This window comes from Podarcis gaigeae (assembly GCF_964106915.1).
Source record: "Podarcis gaigeae genome assembly, chromosome: 14".
Classification (NCBI taxonomy): domain Eukaryota; kingdom Metazoa; phylum Chordata; class Lepidosauria; order Squamata; family Lacertidae; genus Podarcis; species Podarcis gaigeae.
This window is the reverse complement of record NC_139690.1, coordinates 9,973,713-10,001,059: the sequence shown is the minus strand read 5'-3', so window position 1 is coordinate 10,001,059 and position 27,347 is coordinate 9,973,713. Positions and strand designations below refer to the sequence as shown.

At 42.2% G+C, this 27,347-nt stretch overlaps 1 protein-coding gene and 1 long non-coding RNA gene across 5 annotated transcripts in view; both read right to left on the bottom strand.

Annotated features, from left to right (window-relative positions):
* The window catches only part of LOC310831800, a 389,087-nt gene that overhangs the window by 187,617 nt on the left and 174,123 nt on the right, over positions 1 to 27,347 (bottom strand). The window lies entirely within an intron of this gene.
* The window catches only part of ZNF609 (zinc finger protein 609), a 112,886-nt gene that overhangs the window by 48,152 nt on the left and 37,387 nt on the right, over positions 1 to 27,347 (bottom strand). The window lies entirely within an intron of this gene.

Here is a 27,347-nt window from a genome sequence, read left to right as displayed (position 1 = left end):
AGTTGAACACGCAACTCTGACCACAGTTCTACCAAACTATGACCTACTGAGTAGCAGAGATATCAATCAGTTCATCATCCAATATGAAGAACCCAAAACGCATGATCATACAGTGGTGCCCTGCAAGACGAATGCCTCGCAAGACGGAAAACTCGCAAGACGAAAGGGTTTTCCGTTTTTGAGTTGCTTCGCAAGACGATTTTCCCTATGGGCTTGCTTCGCAAGATGGAAACGTCTTGCAAGTTTGTTTCCTTTTTCTTAAAACCGTTAATACAGTTTCGACTTGACTTCGAGGAGCAACTCGTAGCACGCGGTGTGCGTCTCCGTAGGGGCAAGAACGCGTGAAGGCGGGTTCTGAGGAAGAGGGAGCTTTGTTTTGGCGAAAAATAGCAAGGCGCGCACACTTCCCTCCCCACAACTCCCAGTTAGGGAGGCCAGGCTCGGGGCTCTTCGGACAGGGCTCCTTCCTTCCCCCCCCCCGCCAGCGCCCTGGCGGTGACAAGAGGGGCGCCCCCTACCTGCATCTCCGCGCTTGCGGCAAGTTTGCCTCTCGGTGTGCGCGTGAGAGAGTGTGTGTTCTCCTCGCCCCGCTCAAGTTAGTCCCGGCGCAGCGCAGGCAGCAGGTGAGTCTTCCTTTGGCAGCGCGGAAGGCGCCGGGCCAGGCAAGGTCAGCTTGGGAGCCACTGGGGACGCGCCCCCGCGCTCCTCTCCAACGGGCTGGATGCGCCCCTCTCCGCTCGCGCGCTTTTGGCTGGCTGGCTGGCCGGCTGCAGCAGCAACAGGGGCAATAGGCATCCACCGTCACTGACGCTCCCTCCCTCCCTCCTGCCCGCGGCGGGCAGACAACTTTTAGGCCGGTAGGAGTTTTGACTACCGACACCCACCGTGCTTCGCAAGACGAAAAAAATCGCAAGACAAAAAAACTCGCGGAACGAATTAATTTCGTCTTGCGAGGCACCACTGTATATTTCTTCATATGTGATATCACAAAAATTAATCTTAAAAGTAAGATACTATTGATAGGATAATTGCTTCTTCCACGGGCTAGGTGAGGCTGATGAAATTTCTACATGCAACACCACAAAAACAACCAGAATAGTTATGATGAGGACAACTCAAATAGCTTACATGCAACCATTTGTTTTGATGCAGCAGATACAAATGTATCCTTGCCTATTGCAATGACTTGAAGAAAATAGATGTAATACATGCTGGCAATATGCCTAGCAAACAATTTCCTGATAACCAGATTTTAAGTTGCCAATGGCCACTTTCTCCATACCAGCAGATCATGAAGGGCTGCGAGCAAGAATTCATAACTCAAGTCAAGGCATTTTCTTTAAAGTGCCTTGTTCATTTGTTTAAACCACACACACACATATAGCCACATTTCCTGCTCATTAACTACCAAGAACCAAGTTATAAAGAGCTGGGAAAGCATCATAGCTCATTGAGAATGCACTGTTAATGATATTACCTAGGTCTAGAGTAGCCCCCAAAGCTATTTCATTTATCAGATTCTAGATTCAGGTAGGTAGCTGTGTTGGTCTGACGCAGTCGAAAAAAATGAAAAAAATGTCCAGTAGCACCTTAGAGACCAACTAAGTTTGTTCTGGGTATAAGCTTTCGTTGGTCTCTAAGGTGCAACTGGACAATTTTTTCATTTATCAGATGTTATATTAAGTATCAGTATAAGTACAGTGGTCCTTTGGGTTATCAGAAAGCATTAATACTATCTGGCCATTAGAAAGAGTACAGTACTGTTTTTGGTACCAACTAACAAGTAACTTTTAATTTCAAAGTCTTTATTATGCTGGATGGGGGTGGAAGAAATTTTAGCTCGGCAAAATTTTAAAAACCCTTGTAGTAGAATAGAAAGAGGAAATTGTAACATAGGCTTGATTCATTTAGGCTGTGCTCAGTGAAAAAATATATTAGGCTGCACAAAAGTCAGAGGATCATTGTGCTCTTCTTTTTATATTTTCAAAGTCACTATCAAAAATCAGAGCACAAGGCCATATCATCTTCACACTTCAGACATTACCTAATGAAGTCAGACCAGCCTAGAGAAACAGAATGCTGAAAACTTTGTACGTTTCATTTTTTATGAAGGCCATGTGAACTGCATTTTTGCAACTCATGGGCACTCACAAACATGACTCCTCATGAGAAACAAGATGGTTCCACATTTTAGTTAGTTCCATATTTTGGTTGGTCGCACAGATCAAAGAAAGATTACACTGGCACTTACAGATTGTGCTAGAGACATTGCTTCTGGCCAGCCATCAGCTGAACAATTGACTGTGCCAGACTGCTAGCACAGCAAAGAGCTGAAGGGTGAGGGCTGATGATTGAGTACCTAGGAAGGTTAATAATCCCCGGTTTTAAGGCCAAGTTTTTTCCTAGCAAGGACTTGTGTGATAGAAGTGTAAAGAGGGATTTGTAGGCTGATAGCTTAACGGATTTAAGAGAAGGATTAGCTATATAGTTTTGGTGCTGGAAGTACTGGGGGGGGGGGGGGACCTGATACAGTAGTGACCTGTGCATTTGGAAACAAGTTGCAGAAGGTGGACAGTTAAAGGGTATGAGACAGCAGGAAAGGTACAGAGTCTGTTTTGCACACAGGAAAGTGCAATGTGCAGGAACTGCAAAGATGACCAGCATAGTGCTGGCCAAATAAGTTTACTGGGCCAACAGGAGTACAAACTTTAGATTACTACATAGTATCTGTTGTAAAAGTAAAGAGACCCCTGACCGTTAAGTCCAGTTGTGGACGACTCTGGGGTTTCAGCACTCATCTTGCTTTAGTGGCCGAGGGAGCTGGAGTTGTCCGCAGACAGCTTCTGGGTCATGTGACCAGCATGACTAAGCCGCTTCTGGCGAACCAGAGCAGCACACGGAAACGCAGTTTAACTTCCCGCAGGAGCGGTATCTATTTATCTACTTGCACTTTGACGTGCTTTCAAACTGCAAGGTTGGCAGGAGCAGGGACCGAGCAACTGGAGCTCACACCATTGTGAGGATTCGAACTGCCAAGCTTCTGATCGGCAAGCCCTAGGCTCTGTGGTTTAGACCACAGCACCACGTCCCTTAAGCATCTGTTGAGAGAAGGCAATTTACAGGGGGGGGGGTGAAACGTTCCCAAATCCTAAGTGATTAAAGATAAATCTAACATTTTAGAGAATACAAAGAAAATCCTATGTATACTGAGTTACGTTCTATGGAAGAAAGGTGGGACTGTGGGAAACAAAAACAGATAAACAGTACTTATTCCAAACCATTAGCCCTGAATGGCACAGAAAACATTTATTTTTTTTTTATAATAATTTTTATTAAGGTTTTCCAAATTAAAACAAATCAAAACAAATTAAATCCAATCTATTGCCAATAACTAGGACTTCCCCTCCCTACCCCCTCTTGTGTTCCAAATCTTCCAAATAAGCAATTAAATTCAACAAATTCTTATCCCCAAGTTACACTCTTCATCAATAACCCAATTTATCCAAATTCTCATCCCCTAAGATCGATCTATACCCTTCCATGAGTTTCCCCCTTTCAAACATAGTACAGATGAAAATAAGATAAATATGAATAATAATTTTACAGCCTTTGGATTCCAATTTTCCCTCCCCTCTTTCCCCTTTGCGTTTCACCTATCCCTCCACTTCTAATATCTTCCTGGAGTTCCCCCATTACACTATGTCCCTCCGGTTCTTTGCCAGTCTTTAATTACGGATGTCCAATCGTAGAAGGAGTCTATCAAATAAGGGCCCATTTCTTCTATCCAGGTTTTTATATCCAGGAGTAAAAACTCCAATTTTGTATCCATAAGCTTGTCAAACCTGAATATCCCAAATGTTCCCCCAGTTCTGTCCAGTTCTTGTTATTTCCTTGTTCTTATCAATCATTCTCCTCCTTTTTATTTCTCTGTTCTCCCACAGAAATGTTCTTTTTCCAAAAGTTTCTAGTGTCTCTGCAGAGGTTTGTTATTCATAGAGCAAAGCATTGCATCATGTTCCTTTCATTTTCCAACAAATAGTTCCATTGTTTCCTGTAGTGTGTAGACCTCTGTAGACAAAATAATGTTCCATTCCTGCAGTTTCCCAGGAGATTGAAGGTTCCATTCAGCTGTTCAGATTTCCTGTGAAAAACACATGCAATGTCCCTCGGCTCCTCTAGGTGGATTGCAGTAACAAAGTTCCCTTCCAGAATCACATCCACCAGACCAAGTAGCTTGTTGACCGATATTTAAAACAGTTTGTATTCAATTTGTAACAAATATAACCGGCAAAGTCCTCATAACAAAGTCTCTATTTTAATCTTCCTTTTTGACAGCTCTTTGACAGCTGTCAAAACCTCCATCACTTTTCTCCAGGCAGTTTCACGAATCGCTCCAGGGATTCCGGGGGGGTTGCTTTTTTTAAAAAAACAATTCCACTTTTCTCCTCCAGCTCAATCTTATAATTTTCCCTCGCGAAGTTGCTGATTCGGCAAGATAAGGTTACACTCGATCTTAGTTGTCCAGTCCTTTGTTTTGGCTCTTCTACAATTTAGGGGTGGGCTGACTTCCTTTTTTCCACCTCCCCCGTTCGCTCCGAAATTTAAAAATTTATCTCCTTTTTTTTTAGTCCATATTCCAATTACTCACGGGTTCTTCTTTAGAGCCGAATTTTCAATAGAAGAAATCAGCGCTCTCCGCCGGATGGCATGCGGCTGCGCTCGGCAGGGATAGCAGAGAACTCAAAGCACCACGCTTCTCCCCGGCACCCGATCCGTAGCCTTTAAAAAGGCTCCTTCACGAGTCGGGAGAGCGCTAACGGTGCCAGCCGAGTCTCCATGTCCACGGCCTCAATCTGGCCGTGGTTTTTAAGGGTCCCCGCATCGCCGGTGTGGTAGGACCCAGCCCCTGCCAAGCCGGCTCCCTCCGGAGCTCGGAGGGAGCCCGCCATTCGGCGATGGCGCCGACCCGGAAGTCCGGCACAGAAAACATTTAAAGCATTAACAAAATAGGTTTAAAAATAAACAAAAACATACAGTAGTATCTTGGGTTACAGATGCTTCAGGTCACAGACGCTTCGGGTTAAGAACTTTGCTTCAGGATGAGAACAGAAATCATGCGGCGGCAGCGGGAGGCCCCATTAGCTAAAGTGATACCTCAGGTTAAGAACAGTTTCATGTTAAGAACGGACCTCCAGAACGAATTAAGTTCTTAACCCAAGGTACCACTGTATTGTATTAAAAGGTCAGGCTGGCAGAGGTTCAAGTGCAGAAAAACTTGAAAGTAATTACCTAAGTTATCCCTGTCTCTCTTGGAATACATTCACAAACCCCCAAAGCCTGAACACCAGTACTGATCACATCAATTCTGGGCATGTAAAAACTGATGTTTGCAAAACATCTAAGCTCCGTTACCCAAAACAGATTTGTTGTGTTAAGCAAGTCCTTAGCATTATAATTCACTGCTGAACTACTTGATCAGTCCATCTTTGAGTGAGCGAAGCACGCTCTTGCCTTAATTGTTAGCCACATAAATTCTGTACGAAGAAGAGCTGCTGATATTCCTGATGGTAAAGAGTATAGCTTCCAGGGGGAAATATTCTGCAGTTTCCAAAACTTCAATGGAATTCTAATCAGAGCTCCAGATTTCAATGTGATATTTGCTACCAAATATCTTTAGGGCAGGTTCAATCAGCTGCCGTCCCTTATTGTAACAGAACTTCATCAATGCCCCTATTCATCAATGGTTTTCTGTGTTTACTTTCACAGCCTACATGTGACACTTCCAAGAGAGGATTTCATTAAGGAGCACACCCAGGTATCTAAATGAGCAAGTTTATTCTGTAGCCTGCTGATCCAATCAACATCTATGCCTAGGGCTGTATCTGCCAAAAATCACAATCTTGGGTCTTAGAGAAATTTAAAGATAGGATTTTCTGTTTACAGTATGTTCTGAAGAGATTTTTGAGGCCAATTGGGAAAGAGAAAGGAGCATACATCAAGAATGAGATCGTTCTGTTCTTAATTAAGAGGCCAATTTAGCATTGGCTAAATATGGCACCAAGGGACACGAGTGGCACTGTGGGTTAAACCACAGCACCTAAGACTTGCCAATCAGAAGGTCGGCGGTTCGAATCCCCACAACGGGGTGAGCTCCCGTTGCACGGTCCCTGCTCCTGCCAACCTAGCAGTTCGAAAGTACGTCAAAGTACAAATAGATAAATAGGTAAATGGCGTTTCCATGTGCTGCTCTGGTTCGCCAGAAGCGGCTTAGTCATGCTGGCCACATCACCCGGAAGCTGTACGCCGGCTCCCTCGGCCAGTAAAGCGAGATGAGCGCAGCAACCCCAGAGTCGGTCACACTGGACCTAATGGTCAGGGGTCCCTTTATCTTTACCTTTAAATATGGCACCAAATCACTAATATAAAAGTTAGAAAGAGTGGGAGTCAGATTGCAACCTTAAAATTTTGCCTGCCTTATCACCTAATAATAATAATAATTTATTATTTATACCCCGCCAATCTGGCTGGGCCTCCCCAGCCACTCTGGGCGGCTTCCATAAAAACCAAAAATACAGTAAATTATCACACGTTAAAAACTTCCCTGAACAGGGCTGCCTTAAGAGCATGGAGACAATGTATTCTAACTCAAAAATTAAACTCTGAGATTTACTAATTCCTACTTAGACGCTGCTCTTATCTCTTCTTTATGCACATCCTCTCTCCTTGCCAGACTCCAGTATTCTGCAGTATGTAGCAACCAATATGATACTTAGGGTTCAGTTTAAATATACCTGCATCAAACTGATTAAAACACGCTCTTCAGGACGACAATAATTCAAGTTAAACCAGTGCATAAATTAGCATGTGTATTTTTTTATCTTGTTTATCTCAAGGGTAGTACAGGACCATTAAAAATACCACAGAAAACTTTGAGATTAAGAAGGTGGGGCCAAGTCCACACAAACCTCTATTGCTTGGTTCATGTGTTAAGTAGATAACTTACATTAGAAGAAGAGACATGTCCAGGGGACCATAAATCAAGTATAATATTCTTTCTTATTCTGGGGATCTAAACAGAGTACAGTGGTAGCAGTTCCCTGAGTTCCTAAACTAGTGCAAAAATGACTAGCTAACCACCAAATGACTACATTAAGTTACCTAAGTAATGAACTGGTAGCAATAATTTTGTTTGCTCAACCAGTTTAGTTCATGGTCTGACCATTATCTTCCTCCTTTTCCAAGAGGATACACAATTTGTGAAAACAGAAGCACATAGCACATCACTGAAAGCTTTAAGATTCCAATCACGAAACAGCAAAAACACAAAACAAGCAAATCTTAAAGAGCAACTCTAAACTGAGATTTGAGTTTCGCTCCAGGAAATATATGAGTATTTCCCCATGAGCAAGGAACCAACTGTTGAAAACACCACTGGCCACTTAAGAAGCCCACTGCCAATTATCATAAATCTATCATTAAAGCACCACAGCAGTCCAGTTCCAGTACGGATCAATTTGCCTCTAAAAATTCTTGGCACCAGAACAAAATGACCCAACAGCAGCTATTCTAACCTTCTGTGTTCAATGCCAGCTGGCTTTCTGACAGATCATAACTGAAGAGTCTGTTCATCCCACTCCCAACACTTCTCTATCATTGGGCTGACAGGTTGGCCCCACACCCCCAAGAATAGTGACTGATCTTTATACAAGGAAGTACTTAAAGCTTTTTCAGATTCAAGTATTAATAATGGGGGGGGGGGGGTTACACCATAAACATGGGAATGGCAAAACAAAGCAAGTGTTATGCATATGTAAACACCATGCAAATCTTCTAACCCTGCAGGTTCAATATTTTAGAATCCGATTTCAAGAATCAGTGCAGCAGAAAATGTCAGCTATACTATAGCATATCCAAGGAGATCCTGTTACACATCTTAGCAAAGGAATCCAAGTCTCAGGATTCCCAGGGTCGACTACCAAGCTGGTTTGAGTGGAAGAATGAAGCCGTGCCAAGGCAGAAGACACCATTCCTGATGCAGGGGTATCTGATCCTGTTGATTCCATTCCATGACAACCATAATTGTGCTGCTTATTTAAGCCACTGGGGAAGGTTATCAGGATAATGCTTAAACCCTCAAACTCTACACTCAGATTCAAAAACCTCTTGATATTAATGAATAGTAAATATACTCCCCCCCCCCTTCATACTAGCCCACTGCTTTCAAAAAGCACTTTGAGAGTAACATATCTGTGCTTTCAATTTTGGAAACACAGGGAAATTAGCCAAAATGATAACAGATACTGGCACACAAAATCATCCACATCAAAAAGAAAGAAAGAAAGGAAGAAAGGAAGAAAGGAAGAAAGGAAGAAAGGAAGAAAGGAAGAAAGGAAGAAAGGAAGAAAGAAAGGAAGAAAGGAAGAAAGGAAGAAAGGAAGAAAGGAAGAAAGAAAGAAAGAAAGAAAGAAAGAAAGAAAGAAAGAAAGAAAGAAAGCACTCCATTGACTGATGCCAAGAACAAGTGCCATAAAGTACAAATGGGAAACCTGCCCCTACTGTATTAGTATCCCCAGATCTCAACATCCAATATGTGCAATTTTGGATAAAGTAGTATCATTTGCAACAAATTTAATAAGAAAAGAGCTCAAGCTCTTAATTCTTCATTAGAATTCAAGTCCTTATCTCACCAAGATGGAGCAGCCCAGATTCCTGAAGCTAGAGCTGTCTCCCCACCTTGCAAAGCACTGAAGATTAATAGCTACTCCTGAAGGGGCCATAAACACTAAACACATACAGTGGTACCTCGGGTTAAGTACGTAATTCGTTCCGGAAATCCATTCTTAACCTGAAGCACCACTTTAGCTAATGGGGTCTCCTGCTGCCGCTGCGCCGCCGGGGCACAATTTCTGTTCTCATCCTGAAGCAAAGTTCTTAACCTGAGGTACTATTTCTGGGTTAGCAGAGTCTGTAACCTGAAGAGTATGTAACCTGAAGCATATGTAACCTGAGGTACCACTGTATATGTTTCCTGTACCTTCAAGTGTTAATACTAAAAAAGAAAGGGTTTTCTGCTAGAAAAATGCTTGACCATATGATAGACACAAGAATCCTGAAGAAAAGAACATCAAATAGCCTCCAGTAACCCTGCAGACTATTCTCCAGGTCAGCCTGTCTCTCCAGAGAAAAGACTTTACTGGTCACACAACTGCTCTTCTTATTTATGAGTTCAACATCACTACCTGGCTCCTAGCATACCCCCTTCCTGCGGGATCCTTTCAGACTTCAAAATGGAACTTCTTAAGGCCTTCAACAAGGCAGCTTCTGGTGCAGTCTCTGTCTCTCTATCCAACTGCCTGGCCCTTGCTGAACAACTCCAACCCTTGCTAAATTGCCTTTCACATTCTCCCACACAGAGATTTACTTGGCAGACTGTCTGGAGGAAGGGGGTGACAGCTTAGCTGTACAGGAAGGACCCTGCATTCTGGCTGCAAAAGCAAGTAAAGCCCATGGCATTCAGAACTAGAACACAAAGAGCTCAAACAGAATACATATTTGGAAATAATTTTAATAAGCCTTCTTACATTCTGCACTCAAGAGGTAAAACACACTTTTTCTAATAAAGGGGTTGTTGTTTCTAAGTGCAGAGATGCAGGAAAGAGAAAAGATTCTCTGCTGAAATATGAGAAAGACCCTTTTTTGTACTATCACATATGGAGGCATACACACTTCACTGGAAACTCATTGCAACACACACCTTGTAAGGATGTTTGCCACCTAAGGAAGCCTCACTTGTGAAAAGAAGTTCTGTTTTTAAAAAAGGCAGCTAGTCCATTCCAAAGCAAAAAAACAACAACCCAAAACACCTCCATCTGTTCAGCAGATGTAAGAGGATGATCCACTGAACAAAGAATAGTAGAAGCTAACCATGTGGTGCACGGTTAAAGCAAGTTGCTGCTATCATTCAAATCCACAGGCCATGCAGCTTTTGTCATTAAATGGATAGTCAAATTAAAATGTAAAATCTCTTCAATTTCAAAATTCACAGGCCTCACTAAACACCAATTGCTTCACACGAAGAAATATCTATTCACCCTTGCCCTCCCACCGCCCAAACACAGTCACACACAGGAATTATTAATTTATCAGTTTAAAATATATTTCTCCTGTGGTTGCTGACAAAGTCTGGAGATAGTTAATGACAGTATTTTCCAGTTTCTCAGAAACCACCTAGTTTTCAAGTCCAGACTGAGAACAGGGAAGGAACTCACTTTTGACAAGTAATAGCTGTTAAAATGAAAATAAATAGGTCTTTATAAGACCCCTGTGCTGAATTCAGGTAGTGGACAGAAGAAGAAAAAGAAAGGCTGGGCAACAAGACAGAGAAAGGACAGGAAACGATTAAGAAGATTTGAGAATGGAAGAAAATATACCCTGTCATAGGCTTAATAATAGAGCTTAAAGGAACTTTTGCAAGTTTTAAAGCATTGCCAATTTCTAGGACTGGCATATTCTGCCCATTCTGAGCACAGCATTGTACAATGTACTACACTGTGTATGTTGCCCTACACTACACTAGCTAGTGTATGATTGAATGAAAACAGAATGTTGAACACACCATCCCTAGCTAGGTGTTCAGCACATGCTTTACATGTGTAAAGGGTTCCAAATTCAATCCACACCATTACTAATTCTATAATGAGAACATATAGATTACATAAATAATATAAATTCATTCCCATATGTCCAATTCATTTTTATATGCAGGCTAATGGTGACCCAAACCCTCAAAGCAGCGTACAATAAAATTACACAAAAGGTGCATTAAAAATGCATATGCACTCAAAATGAATCCATATGGCTGCAGACCTTTTATGGATATCATATACATTATACCAACAAACAGAACTTACTTTCAAACAGGTATGTTCAGGACTGGCTCTTCTAGATTTAAATGGACACAAGCACACTCATCATCTTCAGGATGTGCCCATTCATCACCTCCCCATTTACATTTCCCCCTTCAGCCACCTATGCATGTAAAAGAGTGGGCTATATGGTTCAGAAGTTGGACAAACTAATTATGTCTTCACTGAAAACCTAGCACTGCTATCTTAAACAGCTTACCTGCTACTTTTTCTTCTGCAAAGCCTGTTTAACTGTCACATAATTAATATATGATTTCACTGCATGCTTCTGTTTACTCATTAGTGATCCAGATACTGGCCTTTCATTCCTCCAGCTGAGAAATGAAGCTTCATTTCAGATGCATCACAACTAAATCCATCACTGAATCTGGCACAATATGAGCAGTGTTGTAATATTAAAACCTAGTGCTACTGGTAAAACTCATTTTGGCACTGAGAGCAAGCTAATTCTTAGGCCTCTCCAACGAGGACTTGATGCATGAGAAATGCTATCCTCAGGAGCATTCATCCACCATATATGCTCCAGTTGCTCACTTCTGCTCCTGGAAAATATAGTGACAACAAGGTGTGTGAGGTGTGTGCATGCATGTGTGTACAAACAGAAGCAAACACATAACAACAAACAATTTTATTTCTCTAGCCCAGTGGATTTCAACCAGTGTGCCATGGCACCCTGGGGTGCCTTGAATGATGGGTTGGGGTGCCGCAGACAACACTAGCTACTGTTCCTCTTTCCTTCTCTCCCTCTTCTAATGCCCTCTTGCATCTCTGCCTCCCAAAGGTTTGCATGGATGTTTGTTGCAGTGGCCCTGGCTACAAGCTCCCCTGGTGAATGATGCCTCTGGGGCTGGCTATCGGGTGCTGCATGCCAGGAACTGAGGCAGCCTCAGAGTAAGCAAGCAAGTGGGTGAGGGAGCCCAGTCAGCCAGTCCACCAGTCCTTGCTGTTGGGAATGGACAGACAAGTGAGAGGATGGGCAGGCAGGTGCCACACTGGCTTTTCTTTTGCTTGCTGTGTGGAATGCTTGCCTAGGAGCTGAGTGTCCAGTGCCAAAGGGGAGCCTTTCTGCTATGCTTAGTAGCCAGTCTCTATCTTTTGGGTGAGGTGGGGGGAGGCTCAGAGACCAAAGGTGGTGGCAGCTGCTGCCCAGAGGACTCCCAAGAAGAAGGGAGAGGAGAGGAGGCTGGGGAAATACTCCACAAGAGAGGGTCTTCAAAAAGGGGTGAGGGGCTGCCAGCCCTGCAGTCAAGGGGTGACATGACATGACTTCTGAGGCTAGGAGCATGTTCCCCCACAGGAGAGCACAGAAAGAATATACCGTATTTTTCGCTCCATAAGATGCACTTTTTTTTTAATAATTTTTTTTTTATTGAGTTTAAGAAATACAGAAAAAAGAATAAAGGATAGATATAAGAAAATAGAATAGAAGAATAACAAATTTCCATGTTCTTTTTTCATCAAATCTAAAGGACTTCCCTGCATCCTCCAAACCCTGCATTCTCTGTAATATAAAACATCAGCAATTTGTTAACTTATTTCAAAGCTTATTGTATCTTCCATTTTATCATGTTCCCTAATTTCAAATATACTGTAACTCAATTCTTGTACGTTTTATATTAAACACAATAAAGTTGTTTCATTATTTTACCTCTAAATTCTTGTGTCTTAATTTCCATTTCATTAACTTACATTTGCTGAAGCTAAAGTTTCCTAAAAGGTGCATTTTTTTTTTAACATTCATACAGCTTATAGTGTTTTTTCAAATAGTCCTTAAACTTTTTCCAGTCCTCCTCGATTGTTTCTTCTCCCAAGTCTCGGATTCTGCCAGTCATTTCGGCCAATTCCATATAGTCCATCAACTGCGATTGCCATTCCTCCAGCGTGGGTAGATCTTGTGTCTTCCAATGCCTTGCAATCAAGATCCTAGCTGCCGTGGTAGCATACATAAAAAAAATTCTATCTTTCTTAAGTACTCTCTGGTCTACGATGCCCAAAAGAAAGGCCTCCGGTTTCTTAGGTAAGGTAAATCTAAGTACCTTTTTTAGTTCATTATGAATCATCTCCCAAAAGGCCTTCACTTTCGGGCAAGTCCACCAGAGATGAAAGAATGTCCCTTCCGCCTCTCTGCATTTCCAACATTTATTGTCAGACAGATGGTATATCTTAGCTAACTTGACTGGGGTTATGTACCACCGGTATACCATTTTCATAATATTTTCCTTCAAGGCAGTGCATGCCGTGAATTTCAAACCGGTGTTCCATAACCTTTCCCAGTCTACAAACATAATGTTGTGCCCCACATCCTGCGCCCATTTTATCATGGCGGATTTGACTGTCTCATCCTGTGTATTCCACTTAAGCAGCAAGTTATACATTCTCGAAAGTAGTTTATTTTTTGGCTCTAGCAATTCTGTCTCTAGTTTCGATTTTTCCACCTGGAATCCAACCTTTTTATCTATTTTAAAGACCTCCTGAATTTGAGCATAGTGCAACCAATCTCGCACCTTGGTTTTCAGTTTTTCCAAGCTCAGCAACCTCCAATTGTCTCCAATTTTTTCGATTATTTCCCAATATTTAGGCCAATGGGCCTCCATGTTAAGTCTCTTACGTGCCTTGGCCTCCACCGGTGAGAGCCACCTCGGAGTCTTACTCTCCAATAAGTCTTTATATTTTGTCCAGACCATCAAAATTGCTCTTCTGACAATATGGTTTTTAAACAATTTGTGCACTTTAACCTTGTCATACCACAAATATGCATGCCACCCAAACGCATTATCAAACCCTTCCAGATCTAGGACATCAGTGTTCTCCAATAAAATCCAATCTTTCAACCAGCAGAAGGCTGCAGATTCATAATATAACCTCAAGTCTGGCAGGGCAAATCCCCCTCTTTCTTTCACATCAGTTAATATTTTAAACTTTATTCGGGGCTTTTTGCCCTGCCAAACAAACTTAGATATATCCTTCTGCCACTTTCCAAAACATTCCACCTTGTCCACGATCTGTAGGGCCTGAAACAAGAATAACATTTTCGGCAATACATTCATCTTTACAGCAGCTATTCGGCCTAACAAGGAAAGTTTCAATCTTGACCATGTTTCCAAATCTCTTTTGATTTCTGACCAACATTTCTCGTAGTTATCTTTAAACAAATTCAAATTTTTGGAGGTCAGATGCACCCCTAGGTATTTTACTTTTTTAACCACATTTAGTTCTGTTTCTTTAGAGAACTCATCTGTTTCTGTAACTGTCAAATTTTTTGCTAAAACTTTAGTTTTTTGCTTATTTAACTTAAACCCCGCCACCCGACCAAAGTCAGAAATTAATTCTAACACTCTTTTAGTGCTAGAAACTGGTTCCTGTAATGTTAATACCAGGTCATCTGCAAATGCTTTCAATTTATATTGTTTCACTCCGACCTCAATTCCTTGGACCAACCGGTCCTTTCTAATCATGTTTAGCAACACCTCCAGAACTGAGATGAACAATAGGGGGGATAGGGGGCACCCCTGACGTGTCCCTTTTTCAATTTTAAACTCCTCCGTCACCACATTGTTTACTATCAATTTAGCTTTTTGTTCTGAATAGATTGCTTCTATACCATTTTCAAACCCCCGCCCCACTCCCATCCCTTCCAAATTTTTCTTCATAAACATCCAAGAAATATTATCAAAGGCCTTCTCTGCATCAATAAAGATTAAGACCGCTCTAGTGTTAAGATTTGTTTGTAGAAGCTCCAAAATATCAATAATGTTTCTTGTATTGTCAAACAAATGCCTACCCGGGAGAAAGCCAGCCTGGTCCTTATGGATCACTTCATTTAATACTTTTTTAAATCTACTTGCCAGGATATCCGCAAAAATTTTGTAATCCACATTTAGGAGTGAGATGGGGCGGTAGTTCTTAAGCTGAGTCTTTTCAGTTTCTAGTTTAGGTATCAATGTGATGAAAGCTTCTTTCCACGTTTCCGGTGCCTTCCTCCCCTCCATGATCTGGTTACAAACCTCCATCAAGGGTTGTATCAAATAATCCTTTAAAACCTTGTAGTATTTGGAGGTTAGTCCATCAGGGCCTGGAGACTTGCCCAATTGGAGATTCTGAATGGCACTTTCAATTTCTTGCTGTGTGATGTTACAATTCAGGGTTGTTCTCATTTCCTGGGGTATTTTTTGTAATCCATTAGTTTTAAGAAATTGATCCACCTCGGACGCTTTTTGCGGCCCTTGTGAGTAGAGTTCTTTGAAATATCTCTGGAAACACTTTCTAATTTCCTCAGGTTTCTGAACCATTCTCCCTTCAATCTCTAGATTTGTAACTGTATTGAGTTTTTGTCTCTTTTTCAACTGCCATGCTAGCAGTTTCCCACACTTATTCGCTGATTCAAAGGATCTTTGTTTCATTTGTTTAATTTTCCATTCCACCTCTTGATTTATCAATTTCGAATATTGCGCCTGGAAAAATTTCACTTCTCTTAGCACATCCTTCGACTTAGGCCTAGATCTTAATTTTTTCTCTCCTTCTCTTATTTTCTCCAATATCTTCTCCTTCTTTTCATTCCAGAGCCTTTTCTTAATCGTGTTTTGTTGTATTAGAAACCCTCTCATGACTGCTTTACTTGCGTCCCAGATTATTCTTTTTTCCACGGTGGTATTCAAATTTATCTCAAAATAGTCCTTTAAAGTTTTTTGGGCCTTCTTAACAATCTCCTGATCTCTTAGAATAGTGTCATTCATTTTCCATCTAAAGGATCCGGTTGTATTTAGTCTCAATTCCACTTTCAAAGCATTATGGTCGGAGCAGGTTTTTGGGCAGATTTCCACTTTTCTAGTCTTAGGTGCCAGTCCTCTAGTTGTCCATATTTGGTCGATTCGTGTCCATGTCAGATGAGCTTCAGAAAAGAAAGTTCCTTCTTTCCCTAGAGGGTTCTTAACCCTCCATATGTCAATTAAGTCCATATTGTCAGTCATTTCAAAAAAAGTTTTAGGTAGTCTGCCATCTTTTGATATGTTGACACTTTGTGACTTATCCATGTTTACAGACACAACCCCATTCATATCACCCAACATAATGATGTTATTGTAGTCCAAGTAATCCAGCATAATCTCATGCAGCTTCCTGAAAAATTCCGATTTTCCCTCATTTGGAGCATATATTCCTAATATCAAAAATTTTTCTCCTTGTGTCTGTATTTCAATCGCCAAAATTCGGCCATGTTCATCTTTAAATAAAAATTTCGGTGACAGGCTCTCCTTTGCATATATCACCACTCCTCTTTTCTTAACTTTATCCGAAGAAATAAATTCTTGGCCTAGTCTTTTATTAATTAGCACTTTTCTGTGGAGCCTTGTCACATGTGTTTCTTGTAGGCAAATAACGTCCAATTGTTCTTTTTTCAAAATGTGAAAAACTTTTCTTCTTTTTTCCGGGGAATTTCCGCCATTTATGTTCCAGCTAAGAAGCTGCAGAGACATCCTGGTTCAATTGGCGGGTCCTACAATGGGGTATCTAGGTTTCCCTCCGATCCCGGAGGTGGTAGTGCTGGTCCAGATCCAGATGGTGTAACTTTTGAAGGTGGTCCCGGTGGTGGTGGAGGCCAAGAAGCTGCGGCTCCTTTTTGCAGGTCCTCCTCGTGGTCGTATAGGAACTTCTGCTGGTCTTCAGGTGATTTAATTTTTATTTTCCTTCCTTTGTAAGTAAATGATAGTCCTTGTGGAAACTCCCACCTATAAGGAATTCCGTTGTGTCTCAACAATTTGGTCAAGTCTATATAGGTGGTCCTAAGATCCAAGAGATATTTGGGTATATCTCTGTAAATTTCAGCCTTTTTACCTTCTATCTCCAAAGATTTCTTGAAATGTAGGCCTAATATCTTATCCCTCTCTTCTCTTGATCTCAGAATAACTAAGCAGTCTCTGGACTTGTCTTTCTTTACAGATCTTCCCAGTCTAAAGGCTGTCACAATTTTAAAATCCTTATCTTCCTCAATTCCCCAGAATTTGGAGAACAAAAGTGTCAGAAATCCCTCTAGGTTGTCTTTCTCCAGTTCCGGGATGGCCCTTATCCTGAGATTATTTTCTTTACTTTTCAATTCAACCAATGACAGGTAGGCTTGTTGTTCCCCTACCTGTCTTTTCAGAGGCCTTACTTCCCCTTTAATCTCATCAACCTTTATGTTCGCCTGTTCTGCTTTTTGATTGGCTTCCACAGCTAATTTGTAATTTTCAGCCGTAGCTCCTTGCAGTTTCTCAATTGCCTGGGTGTGCTGCGAAACCTGTTCAGTTAATTTGCCAATAGAGGATGTAGCTTGGTCAATTTTTGATGTTTGATTATCCACTTTTTGATTTAAAACTGCCAGTTGTTCCAAAATTTGTTTCAAGACTGTTTCAGATCCTCCAGTTGCCATATCTTCTGCAGCAGGCTGTACAAATTCCACCTCCTGTGCTGTCAGCACAGTTGGGACGGATGATCTGCGATGATGAGTTAAAGTTGTTTGCATAAGTTGCCCAGATTTTTTCTCTTTTTCTTTATCTTTGGCTTTAGCTGCTCTTGTTCTCCCTGAGCCGCTCATTCCACACCTGCCTCTATTCAAGGTCAAATGATCTTTTGTCCCATGAGAAAGACAAGTCCAGAGTATAAACAATTAAACCACAAAGAGTTTCAATAAAGTTCAATTCCCAGGCCACTATATTTCCACAATCCTCTAGGGGGGGTATTTCAAAGTTTCAAAGAAGGAAAAAACTATTTTCCGCCATTGAAGTTCCTATATTCCCCATGTTAGATTTTTGTAATTCCAGAGCACAAAAGGAAGGTTTCCAAAGCTTCCAGTTTCTTATAATCAAGCCACAAGGTGTCAAGAGAGGTCCCAGCAACAATGTTAAACGTCAATTTGACAGCAGTTTGACAGTTCTCTTCTATACGCTGGCAGCCTGACGACAGGGTTACCCCTTCTAACTCCGTTTAGCTCAAAAATAGGGGGACAGTTCCAAAGGGCAAAAGTCCATAAATTTCACAATTCTTTCCCTTTTATCCTCAAAATGCAAAGTCTATCAATGCACTCTTTCTTCCACTTTTACAATCCCTTTTAAGCACTTCAGCTCGCTTCAGAGCCCTTGCTTTGATCTGATTAGCAGGGTCGGGAGGCGGACTTCCTGTTACTCGCCTCCCGTTTTCAGCCGAATTTCTCCAATTTAGTTAAAAATTTAAGCCCCTTACTCACGGGTATGTTGCTCCAATTCCGATATTTTCGAGAAGAAAGGTCAGCGTTCATCAGCAGCAGCAGCGCGGCTTTGCTTCCACGAAAAGAGCGATGAACTCACAGCGCCGCTCCCCCTTTCACGTTCCGGAGCCTCTTACGAGGCTCCTTCTCCGTTTCTGGGGGGGCTCAAGGCGCCCGCCGAGTCCCACGGCCGCAGGCTCGCTCTGCCTGCGGTTTTTCTTGATGGGTCTCCACTTTGCCGCAGCGGACGACCCTTTTTCGCGGAGCCCCTCTTCACAAAGTAAAGAGGACCGCCATTGCTGTTTCGCGCCGCCTCCGGAAGTCCATAAGATGCACTTTTTTCCTCTTAAAAACTAAGGGGAAATGTTTGTGCGTCTTATGGAGCAAATGTGTGGTCCCTGGGGCTTCCCCCACCAGCCCTGGGAGCCACGGGCAGGCTGCGCGCAGATGCCCTGCACTCCTGAGCAGCTCTGGGGTAGCCCACGAAGCCTCTGCAGGGCAGCAGGATGAAGGCTCCCTGCTGCCCTGCGGAGGCTTCGCAGGCTACCCCAGAAGCCAGAACAGCTAGTGGGAGCACATGTGCCTTATAATTACACCAAGGCTGAATGTTTGTATGTATGTTTGTATGTATATGTATGTTTGTTTGTTTGTTTGTTTCCTGCCCTTCACCCTACGGAAAATTATTTTAACACACTACATATGAAGCTGCCTCAGAAAAGAACTGGGGAACTTCAGCTGGTACAAATTGCAGTGGCTATATATTTGATCAGAACCAGGTTCTTGGAACAGGCAAACCCTCTTTGTTAAAGGCTTCCAGTTGACTTCTGGGTACAATTCAGAGTGATGGTTACTATCTTTAAAGCCTAACTGACTTAAGAACAGAATACTTAGACCCTTCCCTTCCCACAAGCCCTTTCACCCACTCAGTTCAGCTGAAGCTGTTATGCCTCCTGCCACCATCTTAAGTACTGCTGGTGTACAACCTTTTCCATAGTAACATATAGGCTGTGGCCTGCTCCAAAAAATCTATCTGGCCATTGTTGATGGTGTTCAATGACAAAGCCTTCTTTTGTTCTGGCAGGCATTTGGGCAGGCGAGCATCTGCATTTATTATGCCTAATTCCACTACTGATTTTTGTTTTATTTGCTGCATCTGGTTTGTTTTTGATTGCTTACTTTTTAATTGATTGTTTCAAAGTTTAATGTAAGCAGTCTTGGGAGTTTCATTCTGAAATGGAAAGTCAGGATACAAGATGTAATAACAAAAAATATTTAAAAGAAAAATAGGTTGGCAAAATGAATGAATGAGTACTGTATGGGGCATGTGAAAAACAACTTTTTCTTATCTGTAAATTTTCATTCAATGAGGTAGCATGGGGAAGGAGTCACAAAGAACCTGGAAAGAAATACAAATTTAAAGTGCACCTGCAATTAATTATCCTGGGAGTTCTTATAATTAGGACTTTTAAAAAATGACATGCACATATTACAAAATTTTAACACACAAATACATTCCCATAAACATACAGTGGTACCTGGGGTTACAGATGCTTCAGGTTACAGAGGCTTCAGGTTACAAACTCCGCTAACCCAGAAATAGTAACTCGGGTTAGGCACTTTGCTTCAGGATGAGAGCAGAAATCGTGCTCTGGCAGTGCAGTGGCAACAGAAGGCCCCATTAGCTAAAGTGGTACCTCAGGTTAAGAACAGTTTCAGGTTAAGAACGAACCTCCGGAACGAATTAAGTTCTTAACCCGAGGTACCACTGTATTATAAAAAGCATGGGACACTACTGCATTGTGGGGTGATGAGAAAGGCAGGAGTGATTCAGTTAGTGGGTCAGTGAAAGTCAACAGCTTATAAAGAGATATGTCCCACTGGGACTGGGAAGGGCAGTTCAGAGGGCATGCATTCAAGATCACTTCCAGTGGAATGTAAGGGCAAGAGAAGGTTGCATCATAGTTTTAATTAGCTGTTTTCTGCTCTTGTTCCCCCCAGGAACTTGTACTTGTGGGCACAGTGTGGTTTGAGAACATTGCTTTCTGAGAACATTTCTGAGATCTACACTGGTAGGTGAATGGCTTTGACATTCAAGGTACTGGCTTTGACCTTTAAAGGCCTTCACTGCTTGGGAACCAGGTACCTTAAATATCACCCTCTCTAATATTAACTTGCCCAAAAACAAATATATTCCACTAAGGACCTTTTCAAAGCGTCACTGTCTTCATAGATAAAGCAGTGACTACTAAGATGGCTTTGTGGGGTCCCAGTTATGGAACTCCCTCACCAAGGAGGCTTGGCAGGCATCCACTTTATCATCTTCTAATGCAGGATTAAGACATTTTTATTCTTTTAGGTATTTTAATGGCTTGTATTTTAAGCACTGGAAGGCTGCTATATTTTAAACACTCTGCTTTATCAGTATTTTAATTCTACGTCTTTCTGTATTAAATTTGTACTGCACACCTATCTCTGGATAAGTGTGAAGGAAAATACTGCCAGGATTAAGACAGGGTAGGCTGTAAAATACATGCATACCAAGCCAAAATGCCACACCTATTTATGAACAATTTTCAAGCCAGAGACCCCAAATCCCCAGTAGATGAAATCCAAGGCCAATGTTTTGTTATATTCAGTGGTACTGCATTTGATGGAGACTATTACATCTATCTGTGATCATGAAAAATGACAGAAACCAAGGTTCCCTACAAGAACAACACAGCACCCCTCGTTTAGATGAAAATCCTTGTGTTGTGCCCTCGCTATTATCTCTCTGGTCAGCATCCCAGTAGCTTGCCAGAGTGTCTCAGCTGCACCAGCTAGCTCCTATGATTTCTCTGCTTTTGCTGTCAATCCAAGTAATGGCCCACTTCCCAGACATGGGTAAAGGCACCAATTTTCCACTTCCCATCTACTGACATATCAAACCCTTCTTCAAAATCACCTGTACTGTCATGCAACTTGAAAAGCAGAACAAAAGTCATCTGTTTTAATGGCTGCCAGGAGTATCTGATGCCATCAATGCAACATCTGCAGGGGCATACTAATGCAAGATGCAGATGAGCACAGAACCACAGTAGCAAGTATGGAAGACACCCAAAGGACAAGTGATGCTATTTCTATAGAAAGACCAACAGAAAGGTCTTAAGGTACCTTCAAACTAAATTGCATCATAAGTTATAGGAGGAACAAGAGAAATTCACAAAGGGGTGTGTGTGAAGTTCCACTTGAATCAGCTCCACAATTTTGTACAAAATTGAACACACAGTGCCTCAATTTACACATCACATTAAACCAATTAAAAATAGGCTATGGTTTAAATACGAATGCTTAGGGTGCTGTTGCACGTGGCTGAAAAGTTCTCTCTGCTCCTCCCTAGCACTGCCAGGAAGCATGCCTTTGACGTCGAAACCTGGGCTTGTGGCTTGCTTTTCTTCAAACAAACCACAAGTGGTAAATAAGGTTTGTCCCTCACTTACTGATAGTGGTTTGCTTGATGGTAAAGAAACCACAAACCCAGGTGCAGGCTTCACAATATGCCAGAATCTGTCTTGGTGCCTGGCACCATGAGCTGTTAAGGAGTGGAGTAGACTCTTCAGTAGCATGCACCAAAACATGCATATTCACATTAAAAGCACAGAGTGTTTTTAACACTATGCAAGTGAATCCCACTCTCCTTCTACCCAGAGCAAAATTGTAAATATTTGGTGCAGGATCCCAATAACCTGCTTTGGAGATTAGAAATGTATTTGGCTCCACTTGTCATTCGTGACAAATAGGTATGGTTTTGGTCTTCTGTCAAAATACAGGCTGTATAATGGGGTACAATTTAGAACTTCATCTTCCATTCCTAAACTCCTGGCCAGAGACAGCTTAGAGCAGAAGGAAGCTGCACTTTATATGTACCATTACACATAACTGGCACATTGAGGCTACACTGAGAGAAGATTGCTAAAAGAAGCTCAAACCATGCATAACCTAGCAAAGCCTGTGAAGTGATGATCCTGCACTACCCACCTCTTGCAAGATAGAGCTTTTCAGGGGTGGCCTGTCAATGAGGTGAGGTGAAGCCATTTGTCTCAGGTGGCTGCTGCTAGCCTGCCCAGGCTTCCCACTTGCTACTGTTGTCCTTGCTGCTCCCACTGCCTGGGTTTGCTTGCTTGCTTGCTTGCAATGGGGAAACTACGTTACTTAACCTAGGGAGCAGCTATTGGCATCAGTGTCAATGTTTGCTCCCCTTACACTCAGCCTAGAATAGTTCAGCCCACACTTTCAACTCCCTCCACTTCCCAGGCAGACCAGCACACCAATGGGCAGCTGGAAGGGGTGAAGGGAAATGAAGGGAGCGATGACTACCTGTTGTGCTGATTACACTTGGCATGCCTAGCCTGCCCTCTTCCCCAAGAAGCACCAGCGTATCCCCTCTGGCTGGGTAGGCAGCTTGTCTGATGGCAGCCTGTTCCCTGCGTGGTGGCATGGCCCCCTGGATTCTTGGCACAATCAAATCCAGCTCTTCCTCTTCTCCCCTTTTCCCTTTTTCTTCCATTCTCCCTCTCTTTGCCAGGAGGGAGCAGGCCAGTGCCCAAATCTGAGGGAGGACATCGTCGTGTGAGTGGGAGTGATGTTTGGCCATTTTGCCAACATCAGCAAAACATCCTGGGCCTGCCTTGGAGCTTTTAGAACTCTGAAAACCGAATGGGGCTGTTAGGAGATGTGGCTTTTTAGAACCTTGCTACTGGAGGAGGGAGATTCCATCCCCAATGTTGAGATGTCAGGTTACACTTGCTCAAGTCTCAATAAACATGCAATTTTTCTTTTTAAAAACCTTATTTTAAAAGCTCTAAAGCTTTGTTATTTTAGAAATCAGGTTCTACAGATTCACCTTGAAGAAAATTAGTTTTAGTTCTTGGCAGCAAGTAAGTGGAATGCACCAGAAGGACCAACGTTCTTGGGGGATTGGATAAATTCATCTCCATGGAAAACAGAAACACGTACAGCAGGGGTGGCCAGCTCCCAAGAGACTGTGATCTGTTAAAAACTGGCTTTTTGGGGGTTCAGGTCAAAGTTGTTGACCTTTTTTTTTAAGGGAGGTGTGCGGGGCAAAAATGTTGAGATGTTGAGCCTTTTTTAAGCGAGCCAAAGTTGTTGAGTTTCTCTGGGGGAAGCCAGTGATCTACCACGGTCGTCCAGTGATCTGCCTGTTGGACGTGCAGAATAGGACTGACCATTCATATTTATTTTGCCAACTATTACCAGTATCAACTCCCCACTGCTGCACAAGAAAACATGCATGAGATGGTAGCCAGTGGAAACAAATCACCTATTCTTAAAGCCACATCTCTATGTTTTGCTTGCCGCAATGGTTCCTCACAAGACAAAATTATCTCCCTGTGCTTATAAATCCTTAATGCATTCTGCTCCAAGTGCTTAGCTCTAATTCCTGACTAGTAGAAAAGACCAGAAGCAGAGCCCTTCTGAGAAGACAATAATCAGGCATTACTTAACAGTTCTGCAGGCTGGTTTGGACACAATGCTAATTTAGCATTGGGTTCAGGTGTCTTCTCCCCACCTCCTCCTCAACCATGAAGAAACAGAAGTAGTTGCCTCCATTATCCACTGGCCACAGTTTTAACTAAGGCGTATACAAGTAAGTCAGGGATCACAAAGCATGGGTTGGAGTTGGCTTGTTCAGGCACGACACTGTTTAAACCAGGGGTAGCCAAATACAGTTCATCATTGTCATCTGGTGGGCATAATTTCCTTAAGCCCCAAGACAGCATGGGCTCTGGGAACTGTAGTCCAGCAAGATCTGGAAGACACCACACTATTTGTGGCTTAAACGTACCAGTTTGGTATGCTTTCGAACTGCTAGGTTGGCAGTAGATAAATAGGTACAACTGTGACAGGAAGGTAAATGGCATTTCCGTGCACCAGAAGTGGTTTAGTCATGCTGTCCACATGACTCAGAAAAGCTGTCTGCGGACAAATGCGAGCTCCCTCAGCCTGAAAGCAGAGATGAGCATTGCACCCCATAGTCAAATTCGATTGGACTTAACCATCCAGGGATCCTTTACCTTTATCTACCAGTATGGACAGAAAGGCAAACTGAGATTAGTTGAAAAGAGAAGTAAATTCTTACAGCTTCGTCCTTGTGGCCACATCAGAGGAAGTGGGAGGTGGGAGTTATTAGAGTCACTCAGAAAGTAAGCAGCCTCATTTTGAGCACACCAAGTCTAATTCATAAGAAAAAATGTTGGAAATACACAAACAACATGTGTACTGCATCCAGCCCAAACGTCTGCACCACATTTGCTTTTTGGCCTAAGGGACATGGAAATGTAAAGCAGCAAGTCACAAAACAAGATGGAAAATAAAGGAGTGCTGTGCTTGGCTGTTCTAATGACAGCCAAATGTCTACCATCAATTCCTCCAAACCATGCTGAAGTATTAAAATGCAGGAAAAGGAACTTCTAAATTCTTAATCCTGGAATTTTGCACTTTTGAGTTAACTTGCTGCCCCCCTGTAGTGAAGTCAGGCCTACACACATTAATTCCCAGCAGCTTGAGATCAGCGTCACACCATAGGAAAATAGCTTCCCTGCTGCTGGGGATGCAAACATGAAGGAGTTCAATGACTGTTTAGAATAGAACTCTGTATCACCAGACCCAGAAATACATTTGACCTCTCAGCAGAATTTGCATCATTAAGTAAAATAAAGGAATGTGGCTGACTGTGGAAAAAGAATATGAAGAGAATTAGAACTTTTACTGATTATGCAAATGAACAAGTTTGGTTGAAGGCGGGGTAGGCAGAAAGATTACATGGTCTTCAAGGAAACTAGAAGCAAAGCAAAAGTTACTATAAAAACGGTATAACATTGGTTTTAAGGGGGGGGGACTTGACTGCTGTAACAGGTGAAAGGACAAGTCAGTAAACTGTTGGATAGTATGTGCCTAATTCCTTGTGGATGCTTCTACACCTCTGTAGATCCAGGAAATCAGAAAAGCATCCATACTCTTGGGGATTTACACACATTAGGGCTGGGTGATATCTGGTTTTCAACATTGTGATATATACCGATAAATCATGATGTCCAAAATAAGGATGGAGCTATGTAAAGTTATTGTCTGGCTTCACGTTTTTTCCCATAACATGATTTTTGCATAGAACACACAAACACATCATGATTTACAATATATTGCTAGATTAAATATTATGAAACAGATACTAAGATATGGAGTTCAAACTGGTTTGGGACGATATATCCCCCAGCCCTGACACAAATCGTCATTAAAAAAAAAGGAATTTCTGTGTACAGTCTGAGTCTATCATTATTAAGATGGTTACTCTTGCCCCCCTCCCCATTATGTGCCTCTTTCGAATGCAGGGGTGGCCAATGTGATGCCTTCCATATGTTGTTAGACCCCCATCAGCCCCAGGAAACTCCCAGGGAAAGGAGAAGGGGGGGTGTTTATAGGCACATATGATTCCACTTGCCGAGTCCTGGAGGGCACCATGTTGGCTACCATTGTTCTAATATATTGATGAGCACACACAAATCTGCTAGTGTGAAGATTGGGATACCAGCTCCAAAAGCAGAACTATCTGGAAGAGAGAGGAGCTGGCAGTAGATGCATTGGATAAAAACCCCCCCAGAAAATATGTTAAACTGGTTGCCCTTCATTGATCAATACTGTCAGCACCTTCTACTCACAGAACAGACACATCAGAAGAAGGTAGCTATTTGCCTCAGCTCATTTAGCAATCAAAGTCACATGTGCCAACATACAAAATGTCGAAATCTAATAGTACTGGTTTAAGCAAGGAAGTCCAATTTCCTCCTTTGTAACTCTTGACATCTTGGCCATATGCCATGTTCTTGCCTGGTTTCTGCAACAGAAGGCTTTGTACTGTAGGTCAGTGGATGATAAGGAAATGAACATTCTACTTTGCAAGTCCTCCAAAGGCAGCTGTGTCATGAGCTTATTCATGCATATCTCAGGAGTGGAAAACCACAGGGGGGAAAAGACACAAATGAATGGCAGCAGCTGGAAAGCTCTAATACCAAAAAACACTTTCCAGTGCCTGACAGAAACCCTTAGTCTCGGCTGCTTAGACTGGATTGACCAAGTAGGTACCATAACCTAAAATAAACAATATAGCACTGCAACATAGTACTTCCTCTTTGGGGAGGAAGGCCAGGATAGAAATTTAATAAATACATAAAACATACGAAAGCGTCTAATAGCCATGAATAAAATTCACTTCAGCAGGGCTGGAGAACCTGCAGCCTGCCAGATCCTATTGGACTACAAGTCCCATCACCCCTGAACACTGACCATGCTGGCTGGGGCTGAGGGAAACAGAGTCCAACAACATCTCGAGGTCTACAAATTATTCACCCCGACCTAAAAAGATCTCATTGGGCATTGCTTTGTTTTATATACACGTAGCTGGCTCTTACAAAAAACATCATAAAAACAAGTGTAAGTAATTTTTCTTTGGAAGTTTTTTGTACATGCTCATGCATTATATAAGGGCACAATTAGTCTTCAATCCAAGCCCCCTTCTTACCACTTCACAAATGCCAAGCACTCTAGAAACGAGGAGTTGTCCTAAGGTTTGAATACTGAGAGGCAATAACACATGCAAAATTGCTTGTATAGAGTAGATAGGAATCTGAGGATTTCATGCCATAACCCTGTGTGTGGAAACACTCTGCTGACCTGACAAACAACTTTCTTTGCAACTTTCTTGGCCACTCCTACAGATGCCATTCATTAGTTACTACATGCAATTTGTCACCAACTTACCTCAGATGAGTAGTAATTGCTCTCCAATCATCAGCTAACCAACAAAATGCACTGCCAAAATGTGATGCCACTCCTCTGGGACAGGGACTAGACAACACCATTGCAACTGCACTTATGGCTCTCCATTTTCTGGGTCTTAGCCCTTCAATGTAGATGATAAACAACCACAAGTGCGTGCTGTATTCGCTCAATCAATCAATAATAATACCTTTATTATCAATGTGCAACCTGTGTACAATGAAATTAAGGGCAATCAAGGGCAATGTTATGGTGGTTAGGAATGTCCACATGTCCTCACCATTAAGGATGGTATGAAAAGGAAGCATGAAGAATATGTCCTTAATATCAGCTGCTCTCAATATCTGACTTTATTATTTACTGGCTACCAACAC